The sequence below is a fragment of the Pongo abelii genome, chromosome 19 (genome assembly GCF_028885655.2).
Source record: "Pongo abelii isolate AG06213 chromosome 19, NHGRI_mPonAbe1-v2.0_pri, whole genome shotgun sequence".
NCBI classification, from domain to species: domain Eukaryota; kingdom Metazoa; phylum Chordata; class Mammalia; order Primates; family Hominidae; genus Pongo; species Pongo abelii.
The window spans coordinates 28613982-28625758 of record NC_072004.2 but is presented as its reverse complement, the minus strand read 5'-3'; the positions used below and the strand labels follow the sequence as shown (position 1 = coordinate 28625758).

General features: G+C 41.4%; 1 long non-coding RNA gene across 1 annotated transcript in view; it reads left to right on the top strand.

Annotated features, from left to right (window-relative positions):
• Nucleotides 1-5043: 5043 nt before the first annotated feature.
• Nucleotides 5044-11777, top strand: part of LOC129051310 (uncharacterized) — a 31421-nt gene continuing 24687 nt past the window's right edge. Inside the window, exon 1 of the long non-coding RNA XR_008515473.2 lies at nt 5044-5308. This is a non-coding gene — a long non-coding RNA (uncharacterized LOC129051310). The remainder of the gene's footprint in view (nt 5309-11777) is intronic.

The following is an 11777-nucleotide window of genomic DNA, read 5'->3' as shown; positions in this document are numbered from 1 at the left end:
AAAAATTCATAAACAATACAGTCAGCCAAGTGCAATGGCTCATGCCTGTAATCTCAACACTTTGGGAGGCCAAGGCGGGCAGATAACTTGAGGACAGGAGTTCGAGATCAGCCTGGCCAACATGACGAATCTCCGTCTCTACTAAAAATACAAAAATTAGCCAGGCATGGTGGCATATGCCTGTAATCCGAGCTACTTGGGAGGCTAAGCACGAGAATCGCTTGAACCTGGCAAGGGGAGGTTGCAGTGAACTGATTGTGCCACTGCACTCCAGCCTGGGCAACAGAGCAAGACTCTGTCAAAAAAAAAATTCATGTTTGTGCTATTTATCTAAGCTTTTATATTAATATGACAGTTGAAATCCTTCATACTTAAAAAAAAATCCAGAAGTCTGAGAGTAGACAAAACAAACAATAGCTAATTTACAAAATAATTTAACCTATTTGTAGGCCGGGGCGTGGTGGCTCAAGCCTGTAATCCCAGCACTTTGGGAGGCCAAGATGGGCGGATCACTTGAGGTCGGGAGTTAGAGACTAATCTGACCAATACGGAGAAACCCTGTCTCTACTAAAAAATGATTTTAACACTGTCTTTATTTCCCAAAGATTACTGAAGTCATGTGAAATAAAAGGCATTAGAGATTCTATTTTTCTGAAAAAATATTTAAGAGCCTTCCTTTTCTTCTAAGCCAAGTAAGTAGGGCTCCTTTATATATACATCACATACACAACACTTCTAGACAGGAAAAGATCTAGCAGTTTTAAGTTTTTCTTTTTCATTTTATGAACTCTAACACAATTTCCACAGACCATCTATGACACGAACTTTCTGACTTTTCCTGTATTTCCCGCTTTCATAATTAGTCATTCTACTTTAGGACAAAAATTTGCCATACGAGATCCTCTCATGTAACATTTCTTTCCTTCATAACTTTTCTTACCATAAATGCATCTTCATATCCACAACTTTCTTTGGATCTCTCTCCCCAACTGATTTCTGATGCCCACCGACTCCTAAAAGGTCAGATAACACAAAGCAAAACAGAGGAGAGCCTTAGATTTTGAGAGAGACCTGTCTGCCTGAAGTTCTTGGGGGCTCCATGAGGACAACAAAGGTTTCTCCTAAAATGGGGTTACTAGCACCTTCTGTTTTTCTTTAACAAGTCTCAGCCTGTCAGAAATTACCTTAGGTCCTGTCATGTGGGCACGGAGTGGCAACAAGACAGACTAGGGAACAGCTGGTAACAAGACAGACAACTGAGCAGAAAAAGAAAAACTTACTACAGTCCCCACTGTAAAGACGGATAAACTGTGGCACCATGCAGTTTAAAAATTCACGTTACATAGAGTTGGGCTCCACAGCTCACTCTCTTAACCATCCTGTAATTTTGCCTAATCTATGCCCAGTCACTGATGCACCTGTATGGTACCTCATGGCCCCCTTAGAGCTTAGAACCTGGGTTTCATTCCTGCTCTACAGCTATATAATTTAACAAATTTCCTCTGAATTTGTTGGATTCTAACCCTATATTTCTAAAATTTTATTAATATTACTGAATCTTAAACGGAGCTGTGATGTCTTTAGTCTTTAGAAATATTAAACCTATAAACAAAGGACTATATGAAGTTAAACTGTATTCAAATTTCTACATGATTTAAAACATTGAGGCAAAGTATTAAGAAACACACCTAAGAAACTGCAACCAATCTACTCTGGACAAATATTTAGATGCTATCTCTTCAAAATAAGCTACCTAGTGGTATTTATACATATTCTTCCATATATCAAGAGTATCTTACATGCTCATAGCCTTAAAAATAACTAAAACGTGTCAGAATTATAGGCCTTACACGATTCTGTTGGCTTGAAAAATGATACAAAATGCATAAACTTCTAGAGTGATCAGTTTAAAAAAAGAGTTCATACCAAAGGTAGTAATACTAGGAATCAAAGAGGGCTAAACACTGCAGGTTCTTAAAGGTGAAAGTTAATAAAACCTTGTTTTTGGTTGTGAATATTTGCCTTAACAACATTATACACATGATTCTCCCCCCTTCTTTTTCCTCTTGCAAAGGTGTGGTGATGAACCAGGTTTGCTCGTGCAGATGACAATACTCTTGAAAATGGTGGCAGAGAAAAATATGAAGGGAATATGGTTCACTTAATCATCTCATAAATTACAATTTATTAACCCTGTGACTCTTGCATAGCTCCAGAAAAAATATGTGAGGGACATGAAATGGCTGTTTGCTACCAATATTTTATGTGATGCTTCATTTTTTTATTCCTTGAGTAACACTGAACACATTAGCCTATTTATGGCAGAGGTTGCAATGTTTTGAATTTTTGCATAAGTGAAAAATTAGACCTGTTGATGACATTTAGCAGTAGGATATAAGTAATTCCCACATGCTTAGCGTGGAACACTAGGCATAAGCGGGTTAACACAATTATGAAAGCATAGCTATTCAAGTAACTAATTATACAACTGACTTTTTTTTTCCTCATCTCTAAAACATAGTAAGGGATCAGTTATTCAAAAAATACAACAGTGATAAGTATTTTATTTTTAACTGAGTTTTGGTGTTTTAAGGCCATTGCTTGGCATAAAAAAAAAAAACAGGAGGAGAAACAAGAATACAAACATGAAATAGAAGCAATAGCAAAAGAAAATGAAGAGAAACAAGAAAATGAGAAGAAAATACATAATGGAAGAAAGGAAAAAGAACAGGTGTGAGAATTAGAAGGCCTATTATGATACCTTTTATCCTCTCCTCGATTCATAAAATTTGAGTAACTCCAAGACTATTACAACAGAAAACAAGCAAAAGGATACACAAATAGTCACCCCCTTAATTTTGTTAAGAATGAGATAATGCTGCCACTCACGCCTAGCTCAGGAACCAGCAGGAGGAGGGCACACTCCAAAGATTGCAGGAGAAGGGGGAGGACTCCTCTTTGCCCTAGGCGTACCACCACCACTGCCACCGAGACCTTCGTTACAGCATCCACAGGTTCCTCCCCACCCCAGAAAGGGATGGGCCCTGCAGTGCTCCTACTCCCCCGTCCCGGGCCCCAGACTTCCTACTGCTACCACCACTAGCGCCAATGCCAACACAACCAGTCACCCTCAACGTACCAGCCCACCCTACCAGGCTCCTACCACCTGGCCCCCGTGGGTGCCCTCCTACCGCTCCAGTCGAGCTGCGGTCTCCATCTCCACCACCAACTGCATCCAACTGCATGAGGCAAGCTGCAGAGCCACGTCATCTGCTCGACCGTACCACAGGCGACTCCTCCTTCTCCTCCTTTAGCCTGGCTTGCAGCAGACGGGCAGGCAAAGCCAGAAGAACACAAAACAGGACTCAGGGAGTGGAACCGTTAGAGCCTCACCTTGTCATGCTGGTGACTGGATGTCAGGGATCAGTTTCATTGAAGGCACTCACAGCCACCTTCCAAAGTCCAACCTCTCCTTCTGGCAAAAGCTGGCCAGGAACTGGGGCTTGGGGTCGGAGTGAGTGCCTTCACTGAAACCGGCCCATGGCCAAGTCCAGCTGGCCAACAATTGCTGGGCCCACCAAGGCTGTCCTCCTGGGGGAGCCTAAGTAGGAGAAACTCAGACCCAGCCAGCCCTCCCCACCCAAGGGCTGGTTCCCATTCCTGACACCTCCACCCACAGTGCCCTGTCTCCCACTTCCCCCATGGTGCCTACTACTCCCTGCCTCGTAGTCCCAGGTGGTCTTCGCAACACAGCATGAGGGCGGGCCAGGAAACCACAGTGGGTGTGGGGGCCCTGCTGTGCAATCTAGCTCGCACGGGAGAAAATCGACTTCTAGAGTCCGGAGTCCGAGAAAAGGAGAACTATCCCTTACTTGGAGGCTACCAGAAGAAGGAGGCCACTGCTGTCGCTGCCGCAGCCACCTCCTCAGCTCGCCAACGCCACTGGCAGTGTAGCCCCCATGGCACCCCTAATCTGCCCCCTGCCACTAGCAGTGTAGCCCCCGGATAGCACATCCAACACACCCTACAGTTTCAGGCAATGTAACCTCAATACCCTCCACACCTCAGGGAGCATACCACCCAATAGTGCCTACAATCTGATGCAGCCATGGGCAGTTCAGCTCCTGATGGTGCACCCCACAGTCACAGGCAGTGCAGCACCCAACAACGCCCCTAAACCACCCCCCACTGCCAGCATCGTAGCCCCAGATAACTCCACCCAACCCACCCCTGGCGGCAGGCAATGCAGCAGAAGACAGCGTCCCTAACCCTTCACCAGCCATGGCAATACACGCTAGTGTACACAATCTGCATCCCCCACCACCCCTGCCACCACGGGCAGTATAGCCCCAGATAGCCAGCCAACCTGCCCCACAGCCAGCAATGCAAACCTGGAGAGTGCCCCCAGCCAGACCACCGCCACAGGCAGGGTAGCCTCTAGCAGTGAGCCCCAATGAGACACCCAACCCTTGCCCCCAGAGGTGTACAGGGCAGGCCCGGAAACTCACCTACCCCATCACATTTCTACCACTGTGGCTGAGCTGCAGTCTCCGACATCACCGACAACCACAGCGAGGCGAGCCATGGTGGCACAGGTTTCAGCCTCCAGCATGTGGCGGTGCCTTTTCCTTCTAGTCCTCCAGCCCAGCAGGAGAAGCTCCTGCTGCCCACCGCCCTCCTACTGCTCTATCGCCACCACCAACCGTAGCGAGGTAGTGACCCAGGCTCCAGGCTCCATCCATCCTTCAGCCTCTATCCATCCTCCAACCTCCAGCGGGCGGAAGGTTGCGGCCTCTTCCAGTCCTCTAAACTAGGCACAGAGTAGCTCCTCCCCTCGACACAGAAGAGCCTGAAATGACCTGATGCGACCTCAGCATACTTTATATAGGAGGTTATGCAAATGCAGTTCCTGGATTACATGTTCTGATTGGACAAGAAGAAAACGTCTAGGTCTACTCTGATTGGACTTTATTTTCATGCTGTGATTGGTTGTGTTAAGACTTGCTCTTACCCAATCAGAACATGATCATAAAGTCCAGTCAGAGTAAGCCTGGAGGTTTTTTTCTCATCCGTCAAAACATGCAGTCCGGGAACCTCCGTGGGCATAACCGCAGCATATAAATGATGCTGAAAAGTGATCATGTGTTTTCAGGTTCCCGTATATTCCTGTCGACTTGCTTGCTGCCCAACATAGAGGACTAAGAATCAGGAGTCATTGGCCGTATGCTGGAGGCTGGAGCCGCTGGAGCGCGGCTCGCCTCGCTGCAGCTGTTGGCAGCAACGGAGAGATAGCAGCGCGGCTGTAGCGGTATGAGAAGCAAGACAGTTTTGGGATAGATGGAGGGGAGTAAGGATGGTAGGTAGTGCCAAAGCGAAAAAAGGATAACTTAGCCAGAGAAGGCGTTGCAAAAAGATGGTGGCGAAAAGATGGTGGGGGAAAAAAATTTTGGGGTAGATGGAGGTGTAAAAACAGGGTGAGGAGTGGGAGGGAAGGAAGGTTTTGCAGAAAGACGGTGGGTAAAAAGTTTAAGGGTAAATGGAGGGGGAAAAGAGGGTGGCAAGTGGGAGGAGGAAAAAGAGGGAGGTGATGGGGGAAAACGGGGCGACCAGCAGGGAGAGAAGGTTTTGTGAAAAGACGGTGGGGAGAAAATACAGTGGGGGGGGGGGGGTTTGGCTTGAGGAGCAAAAGAGGGTAGCAGGTGGGAGAAGGGAAAAGAGGGTAGCCAGCAGGAGGAAAACAAGGTTTTGTGAAAAGACAGTGGTAGAAAAGAAAGACGGTGGAGAAAGAAAAGACGGTGGGTAAAAATGTGTTTCGATAGATGGAGGGGAGAAAGAGGGTGACGAGGAGGAGGAAAGAGGGTGGCGAGAGGGAGCCAGGGATAGGGGGTTGGGAAAATGACGGAAAAACTGTTTGGGGTAGATGGAGGGCAAAAAAGAGGGTGGCAAGCAGGATAGGGGAAAGAAGAGCACGAGTGGTAAAGGAGGGAGACTTTGAAAAGGGGGAAAGTTTTGGGGTGTAGATGGAGGGGGAAAGAGGGAAGTGAATAGGAGTGGGGAGAAGGCTTTGTGAAAAGACGGGGGAAATGTTTTTGGGTAGATGGAGAAGGGAAAGAATGGCAAGGAGGAACAGGGTGGATGAAGGGGGAAAAGAGGGTAGTGAGCATCAGGAGTGCAGAGAAGGTTTTGGGAAAAGATGGGGGAAAATGTTTTTGCTTAGATAAAGGAGCAAAAGAGGGTGATGAGAGCGGGATGGGAAAAAGAGGGCGGCCAGGGATAAGGGGGAAAGACGGTGGGAAGAAACTGCGGAAAGGGTTTGGGTGGATGGATGGGGAAAAGGGTGTTGAGCAGGAGAGTAGAGAAGGCTTTGTGAAATGAGGGTGGGCAAAAAATGATGAAGTTTGGGGGGCAGATGGTGGAAGAAAATGGGTGGTGAGAGGGAGGGGGCCAAAGGCGGTCGGGAAAAGAAGGTAGGGAAATAATGGTGGGGGACAAAGGTTTTGGGTAGATTTTTTAAATAAGATCATTTGTATTTTTGCTTTTGAGCAGTTTGAGTTCTTTATATATTTCGTGTATGAACCCCTTGCCTGATGCATAGTTTGCAAATACTTGCTTCCATTCTCTGGGTTGTTTTTTCATTTTTTAAAAGTTTTAATTTAATTTAATTTTTTTTAGACGGAGTCTTGCTCTGTCGCCCAGGTTGGAGTGCAGTGGCGCGATCTCCGCTAACTGCGAGCTCTGCCTCCTGGTTTCACGCCATTTTCCTGCCTTGACCTCCAGAGTAGCTGGGACTACAGGCCCCTGCCACCACGCCCGGACATTTTTTCGTCTTTTTAGTAGAGACAGGGTTTCACCGTGTTAGCCAGGATGTTCTCCATCTCCTGGCCTCGTGATTGGCACCCCTCAAGCTTCCCAAAGTGCTGGGTGTACAGGCGTGAGCCGCCGCTCCCGGCCTGTTTCTTCATTTTACTGATTGCTTCCTCTGCTTTGCAGAAGCTGGTTTTTTTTTTTTTTTTTTTTTTCCTGTTGCCCAGGCTGGAATGCAATGGCATGGTCTCAGCTCACTGCAAGCTCCGACTCCTGGGTTCACGCCATTCTCCAGCCTCAGCCTCCCCAGTAGCTGGGACTGCAGGTGCAGGTTACCAAGCCCAGCTAATTTTTTGTATTTTTAGTAGAGTCAGGGTTTCACCCTGTTAGCCAGGATGGTCTCAGTCTCCTGATCTCGTGATCTGCCCACCTCGGCCTCCCAAAGTGCTGGGATTACAGGTGTGGGCCACTGCTCCCGGCCTGGAAACAACTTTATTTTCTAGTGTTGTATTTGTATATATACATTAATAGCCCTGAGTTTTAATAAAGTTGCTTTTAAAATATGTATCTTATTTTTCAGAAATACACCCCTAAGGCATGTGATTAGTTGGGTGTTATGTTCTTTAGTTTTTACAATTGAAGGATTGTCATTCCTTTATACAAAAAAAAAAATCAAAGGTGAATTTTTATCACATACTAGAGAAAAGAAGGCAGATACTAAATAATAAATACCGTATGCTTCCATGTAAATAACATTTGAAATTCCCAAGACAGAATGCATTAAACTTTCTGGGGTTGAAGTGGGGAATTTCATTGGCAAAGGTCGTCCAATAAATGTGTAGGTGAAGGGAATATTCTATATTTGATTGTGTAGGTGATTATCTAGCTTTATAAATTTGTAAAACAACTGGACTAAAATGTGTGCCTTATACGCAAATTCTATGAAATTGATTAAAACTAGTTAGGAGACAATCAGTCAATGGGAAAAGAAAGAAAAGGCACGTGAAAAAACAATGCCAATGCACTAGAATTATCTTGGATGACATTAAATATAACCTGGCCTTCTCTTAGTTCTTTTTAAAATTTGTGCAGATTTCTCAATCGTTTGATACTTTTTCCTCAACGCATCTTATATTCTTATATATGTTAATGTATGGCAACGTAAGAGAGGGCTCTCTTACAGTTGGACTGGAACAGCTTGATATTTATATCTAGAGATGCATTGGAAGCATAACACTGACAGTGAGCAAGATGAAAATGGCATGTGCTAGTTACTGATTCATAATATGTTGCTTTAAGTTTAGTGCCAACTGGTCTACATCGTTTAGAATGTTTAGTTTGATGGTTTACACAACGTGGCTTAAGAAGTATATGACCAACAATGTATGAGGGAGCCTGCTATAAAGACTTTTCTGCACTTCCCTTAAATTATTATAGTAAGCTCAAATCTTGAAGGTTCATAATATGCAGATAAAATGTGTCCGTGAGACTGAGAAAGGATCCTGAAAGACAGACTTTCAATGATTTCCTGCATTTTATTTCTGTTGTACTTTACCTTTACCTTTATTAAACACTAACAAGGTTCTTATAGGGCCTCACAGGCCTTTTTAGATTTCCAACCTATTCATACTTGCTGCAAACCTAGTAATTTTTTGCATGATAGTATTGGGATTTTACTCTGAGGCTAGACTTCACACTGTAAAAACAGCTTTTTGGGACGCTATCATTTTCAGTCTTTCCATCGTGTTCCATTGTCCCAGCCACACACACACCAGATAAGATGAAAAGCAATCTCAAAAGGAAACACATCTGTACTAGATGTTTTTACCTCTTGTAAAATCTAAGGAAAATATACTAAAAATGAAGGCATGAGTAAAATAGTATCATTTTAGATTGACCTCGAGTATTTCAACATCAGTCTAGCTTCAGAACAATACATTTGCAAGGGGAAATGGGGTACTTTTGTGTTTTTTTACACCTGTTATTTCAATTGAAATAGAAAAAAAGAACTAATTTGAACTAACTATAAACATAAAAAGATTTTATCAGTATTGAAATAAAATAACAGAAAATGCATTTGTGGGTCTGACCTCAGGAAGGATTTTAAATAGTCAATGCTACCTCTCTCATTCCCTCTTCTCTGAGCATCAGCTTTATTCTTATTCCATCTTTCTTATTTTGGCACTGACAGATACAGACTCATTCTTACAACATATACCATCAGAAGTGAAACCTTCACTCTCTCCAACTCTTGAAAAATCTGAGATGCACTTTGACTATTCTCAGATCATGGATCTATTACTTGGATCAAAAAGTACTGCACAGGGAAGTAGATACTATAATCTCTGACATTACAGTTTCAAGGTTGGAGTGACAAAGGGATAGCTCCCATAAGGAGGGAGTATCATAGAAATGATATTTTCATGGTCATACTTTCGTGAACTAGGCAGACATCCCTTCATGTCAACTACATCTCTACTTTGAACAGATAAATATCCATGCATATACAAAATTATACAGTAATATAAGCATGACTTTTCATTAAAATTTTAACCAAAACAGTCTATTTAGGTGAATAAATACCGATACAGGAGATATTTCTGCTTGAATGATCCTTACCCTTGGGGAGACATAAATAAAATAATGTCATACTTTATTATGAAATGACTATCCAGCATATTTATGTGTAAACTTTCATAATAAATTTCTTTATTGTCTAAAATAAGCACAAAAGCCCTTTTAATTAATGTCTCTTTTTAATATACAGAATAAATATAAGAAAATAGCACAAATGGTATTATGCCAGCACACAGAAATAGTTTCAGTTAAAAGCCAATCCTGTATTTTGAGAACTTGACAAAATCATAATTGAAAATAGTGTATTATCTTACATGCAGATGTTGTGTAATCAGGGACATCCAAATAACTTACATCCAACTATTTCACAATTAGTCTTTGACATATTCTGTGAAGCATTACAAAATCATGCCCTCAGGAATATAAAAGCACAAAGGGAGGCAGGACTCCATATAGCCATTTATTCGTTTCCTAAGGTTAGGTACAATGAGGACTGCATTTTCAGCATTATCAGGGCCATACAGACATTGGAGCTTAAGGATAAGATCCAATTTCATAGCAATCTGTTAAAGTATAAGCCAGTGTAATGACCCAAATGTTCACCATAATACCATCTTGAGTGATGATGCTATGAATACAAAGGAACACGGCATCTCTAAAATAAACTATGTTTATATGACATGAGACCAATTTGATGAAAAGAAGGCAAACTGTGAATGGTAATTTTGTTTTTTTAATTGTTTTCATTGTGTGTACTCATATCTGAAAATATAGTACCATGTAATTAGAAAAGTTATAACAAAATAAAATAAGACTGGAAGCCTTAACTTTTTATATCAAATGTTTTGCACACAAATATAGCCTTTTACTGATGATTTATGGCTCCAAATTATTGGTAGCTATAATTATGCTTTGTAAAACAGAAGCTATGAATGCCTTACTACAGAAAGACACAAAATCATTTCCTTACTCATTCACTGCTAGTAGACCCTGCGGCACAGCATTTCCTGCCCAGATACCTGATTATTAATCCAGTTTTGGGTAGGGGGTATACTAACATTAACTAACGGAGATCGGTGTTTAAACCAGTTAATGTAAAGAAATGCGTAGGAACTGAAATATTCCTTTTAAATTAACAAAAGTGTTCTTTCTAGATAGACAAAGTTACATGAGAACCAAAATGCATACCAGAAAATCATTTGATGAATATGGAATTAATAAAAGAATGTTTTGTTATATGGTTTTAGTACTTCGTTGGTGCCAGGTTAAAGACATGTGGCCCTAGATAAGATAACTCTACAGAAGAGAATTTAATTTGTTTACCTGCTTCACCAGAAATCCAACAATGAAGTCAGTGACTCTATTTTCCAATATTCATTTCCTCCATTTTCTCATCTCTTTTTGATTGATGGTATCATTTCGTTATTTTATTTTCATTGACATGGAATTCATTTTGGCTAAGATGACTTTTTGACTACTTGTATATATATACATGCTTTTAAAATCAATGAACGATATTGTTTCTCTATTTCCAAGATTATCCCTCTATATTCTCTAAAGTCGATACTGTGAAACAGTCCAGATATGCATCTAGGAATGGCAGTACAAAATACTGTAAAACTGGAAGCAACTTAGTAGGTAATCAATAGGGAAAATGAAACTCAGTATAATTGACTCTAGTTAATGATGCATTTATTTTATATTTTTCTTGCATTCCTGAGATAAGTCCTGCCTGGTTATAGTATATTAGGTTTTATGTATTGCTGGATTTTGATCATTAGCATTTTGCTGAGGACTTTTTTTCATCTATTTTTGTTAAAGATATTGTTCTGTGGTTTTTTTTGTTTTTTTTTTTTTGATGCTTTTGTCTGGTTTTGTTATTACGGTAATACTAGCTTCATAGAATAAACTGGGAAGTGTATTCTCTGTATTTTTTGCAAGAGTTTGTAAATAATTGTATTAATTCAACTTTAAAAGTTTGGTAGAGGCATTCTTGGCTAGAAGATTTTGTTGCTGTTGTCATTGTTTCCCGAGGTGGTAGCTTTGATTACTAACTTAATCTCTTTACTTGATAAGATTTTATATTTCCCCTTGACTCATTTTTGCTAATTTGAATGTTTCTTAGAATTTGTCCAGTTCTTAAAAAATATCTAAATTTTTGATATAATTGTTCGTAGGTACTTTTATAACAATTTTTTATTTAAGTTTAGTGTCCTTTTAAAAATTTCATCAATACTTGAATAGTTTATCTTCCTCATTGGTCGGTCTATTTAAATTGTGGCCACTGTTGATGTGTTCAAAGAAACAATTTTTGGCTTTGTTGAGGTTCTCAATTGTTTTTCTATTTCAGTAATTTGTATATCCCTAATACTTTCTTGTGGTTGCTGTAGTTTCAA